Source organism: Tachypleus tridentatus, chromosome 13, assembly GCF_004210375.1.
Source record: "Tachypleus tridentatus isolate NWPU-2018 chromosome 13, ASM421037v1, whole genome shotgun sequence".
Lineage (NCBI taxonomy): Eukaryota > Metazoa > Arthropoda > Merostomata > Xiphosura > Limulidae > Tachypleus > Tachypleus tridentatus.
In genome coordinates, this window is record NC_134837.1 from 55,792,122 (window position 1) to 55,796,825 (window position 4,704).

The window sequence follows — 4,704 nt, forward strand, 5'->3', positions numbered from 1 at the left end:
GGCTGTTTGGTGTTCCATTGAACCTGCAAACACCAATGTGTTTTGACCCTCCTTCCTGGCATGTGGTAGCTGCTGCGGCGATCCGGCGGTGTTCTGACGGACTTCTGTTCCTTCTGCTGTTTGCTGGTCCCTGAATGTACCCACAGGATTGAGCAACTCCACTGTGCTCTGCCATGGGTTGTTATTTGGAGCCACGTTGTACTGCATTATATTGATAGCTACCTCTATGCTTTCAACTGGTGCATGGTACGTAACATCCTTCTGGTGAGGAAGCGTATGTTACTGTGGAATTTTTGTCCAACTGAGATGTGTTCTTTGTGTCACTCTCAGGTGGAGTTTGTTATGCACATCTTGGTCCTTTGTCCGACTTTAGTGGCGATCTGGGAGAAGGTGTCTCGCCTTTTTCGTGTTCCGCAGCTCTCGACAAGGACCATTTTATATCACGTGCTAGTTCCCGTTCCCAATCACTTGCCCATTTCTTTCCAGTATACACTAACCGTCTTTAATTACGTCATCTGGATTGTTCGAAACCAATTTGTTTTCGAGTAGGCACCAGTGTCGTACTTTAAGATACTGGGTAAGGCCAGGTATAAGCTATTACACTGTCTTGAGGCGGACTTTCGTCGGCTGAGCTCCAGGGACTTTTTCCATCGGTGGCGCCCGGACGTTTCGCCTCTGTATGCGCTGGTAGAGTGTTGGTCGAGCTCAGGTTCTGAGCCGCCCTATCTGTGCTCCTGCTTTTGCTGTAGTGTTTTTTTCATTTTGTGTATGTATATGTATATATATATAATATTCTTATTATTATTTTCATTTTGTATATATATATATATATGTATTTATTTTTGTTTATTATTATTATTAAATTTTTCTATATATATGTATGTATGTATTAATTTTTCCTTATTATTATTAACTTTTTTCAATTTCTATATATATTTCTTTTCCTATTATTATTTTTATATGTATATTTTATCGTCATGTATATAGGTACAGTGTACCTATTTATGTTCGGTGTATGTATCGTGTATTTTCAATTTTCATGATTATTTGTTATGTCATTTTTGTTGCAAATTAATTTAAAATTGAAGCGCTCAGTAGCCTGAGACGTTTATTTTCTACTGCCGTGTTTTTTGTTGTTTTTTTCAGTTCATCTTCACGGGGTTGTACTTGTCTTGTATCGTGTGCTCCACTGTGTGCCCTTAAGTTCATGTACTTTCTTCGAGTGTAGTTCAGACTTTGTGCTTTATAGTCGTTTGTGTATGTGTGTGTGTGTGAAACCCGACAATAGGTTGGTATGGCTACGGTCATCCGGCCTTATTCCGTTCGGCCGCAGTCCATCCGCTTTGTGATGCCCACGGCCTCATTACCCTCTGTGGTAATAGACACCGTAAATACCAGCTTGACGGGTAGCCACGTGAAGTACCTCTAGCATTTTGGTAACGGACGTTACGTGGCAACGCTGGCGTCGTCCATCCACGCACGGACTTTGCTGGACAAAGGGGACTTTCCGTTTGGCGATTAGGGTGTGACCGTGGAGCCGGCCGGTCAGAACATTAAATGGATGACTCACCGGTTGAATCTTTTCGAACTGATCCATGACGCTGTGAAGGTTGTGTTATCAGTGTATGGGTCGGCGAGAAAGATTGAACACGAAGCATATCAGACACGTCTGGGAGTCTGCACTGGGAACCGAAGAGTATGTATCGACATGAAGAAGCCGGTTCCAAACTTTATCACTATTCACGACTTTTGGGTAATGTGTGATTATCCGAGCATGCGGGGGCTGTGCCGCCGCTGTAATCTTGAGGGCCACTTACTAAGTGTCTGCCAGACCCCGCCGTGCATGAAATGTCTGGCATATGGACATAAAGACAGTGACTGCCTTATTAAGTGTGTGTGTGTGTTTGTGGTGGTGACCACACGTCGTCGCATTGTCCGAAGCGTGTACCATTGTATGCCGCAGCGGCCGCGGGGCACTCGCAGTCGCGCACTGAGAGTGGAGGGGAAAGGGTAGAGGGTTTCCACCATTCTGCCCCCAAATCTGACAACTGCCAGGGGTGAGGTCTCTGAAGAGGTACCTGCTCCAGCAGCTACTGTGACTCGAGAAGGAGTGTCTTGGTCCCCTGAGGAGGGGACTCAGGCCCTGGCTCCAGCACCTGTTGCAGAGACTTCGGCATCTGTGGAAACAGGGGATGTTCCGGGAGCCATTCAGGTGGGCGGAACTTCTGAAGAGACTCAGGCCCATCCTTCTGGACCGGATGCAGTTGTGACCTCTGAGGGAGCTCTGGCCAGCCAGTTTGACCAGGGGGTGGCCCCAGTTTCTGTGGAGTCTCGAACCTCCATGTCTGTTGATGAGAGGATTGAGGGCTGCATCGGCGTCCACATTTTTGCCACCCACGTAAGTGTTGAGGTGTGATCCTCTGAGGAGGATCAGTTCCCCTCTGATCTGGGCGAGCTAGCTGGGGGAGATAGTGCCTTTGAGGTGGCCCAGGCTTCTGTAGCTGTCACTAGGGGCCCACTCACCTGGCCTCTAGTGTTGTGGGTGATCTGGCCCCTCCCCTATCGACGATAGTAACCTCATTCCGACAGTGCATGAGCTGCCTTCACCTAGCTCGCTAGATTACCTCGTCCACTTCCACAGTTTCCTGAGCCTATCGGGTTTGCTTGGGGAGAGTGACGAGGAATGGAAGCCCTGCAGTTGAGCGATTCGACAGTATGGTAGTGATTGTCATATTCTGGCACCGCACATTGTGATATAGGGGTGGGGTTGGACGGCTTCAACCGGCCACTTGGTCCTCCCTCACAGTCTGTGCAGAGCAAGCAGCAGCGTCATTAATTCTCCCTTCCTAGTTAACTTTAAACATCTGGGGGATGTATAGCGTTGCTAAGCAATTCTACGTGGTATCCCTCTTCAACCTCTTTGCAGTTGATCTTCTTTTTTTTTGCAGAAGACTCATTTAGGCTCTAGGAGGGATTATTTTGTGTTTTCCTGTCCGTGCTTTCTGGTCGTTCGGCTCGACGCGTGCGAGTGATGTGGGGATCCTTTTTCACCCGCCTTTTAATGGCTCCATCATCGCATCACATAGTGATGCTGAGGAGCGGGTCGTATGCGCTAATGTTGTCGCTGGGAGTCGTAAGATTCAACTTGTTAATGTATATGCGCGTGTTCAACCGGGCGAGATGGGTTCCTTTTTTTCGGGCTTGATCAGATTCTTGACAACGCAGACCGATATCGTCCCTTTTCCTTTTTGACTTTCATTTGTATTTTACTTCATTTTGCATTATTTAATTTTTTGTTGGTATCTTTTTTTTTTCCTTTTGTATGAGGTGTACATATGTAACGTGTTATTTGTTTGTTTTTTCATTAGTTGTTCATTACTTGTAAATATTTGCTTCGTGTTTACTAGGATTAAGTTGTTTTGATCTCTTGTAACGTTCTTTTTGTTGTAAATAAATTCAAAACTGACTTTAAAAGCGGCACTGTCACAGGATGACACTTTTCTAACAAGTCAGTTCGTCAAATTTCTGCCCTGCTAGAGCTGTTCCAGTCAACTTAAATGCTGTTATTGTGGAGTGGAAGCGTGTAAGAGCAACAACAACTCAGCCACAAAGCGATAGGTCACACAAGCTCACAGACCAGGACCGCCGAGTGCTGAAGCGCGTATCGTGTAAAAATCGTCTGTCCACAGTTGCAACACTCACTTCCGAGTTCCAAACTGCTTTTGGAAGTAACGTCAGCATAAGAACTGTTTGTTAAGAGTTTCGTGAGATGGGTTTCCATGGCCGAGCAGCCGCACATAAACATAAGATCACCATGCGCAATCCCAAGCGGCTGGAGTGTGGTAAAGCACGCCGCCATTGAACTATGGAGCAGTGGAAATGCATTCTCTGGAGTGATGAGTCACGCTTCACTATCTGGCAGTTTGATGGACAACTCTGTGTTTGACGGATACCAGGTGAACGCTACCTGCTTAAATACATAGCGCGAACTATAAAGTTTTGTGGATGAGGAAATGGTCTGGGGCAGTTTTTCATGGTTTGGGCTAGGCTTTTTTACTTTCAGTGCAGGAATATCTTAATGCAAGAGCATACAATGACATTCTAGAAAATTGTGTGCTTCCAACTTTGTAGCAACAATTTGGGGAAGGCCCTTTTTTGTTTCAGCATGACAATACTCCCGTGCACAAAGCAAGGTCCATCAAGATATGGTTTATCGAGGTTGGTGTGGAAGAACTTGACTGGCCTTCTCAGAGCCCTGACCTCAACCCCATCGAACATCTTTGGAATGAATTGGAACGCTGACTGCAAGCCATTAGTACCCGACCTCACTAATGCTCTTGTGGCTGAATAAGAGCGAATCCCCGCAGCCATGTTCCAAAATCTAGTGAAAAGCCTTCCCAGAAGAGTGGAGGCTGTTATAGCAGTAAATGGGGGGCCAACTCCATATTAATGCCCATGATTTTGGGATGAAATGTTCAACAAACACATATGGGTGTGATGGTCAGGTGTCCACATACTTTTGACCACGTAGTATATATTGATATCTATGAAATACTATTTCTATACGTACTTTTTATTTAGAATATGTAAATAGTTGAATTCTCAGGACTTTGATTATAAACTTCAGGATAAAGCTATTTTTATCACAAATATGGCCTGTTGATTTTCAATAACTTGTCAGCGCTAATTTTAAAATATTTTATT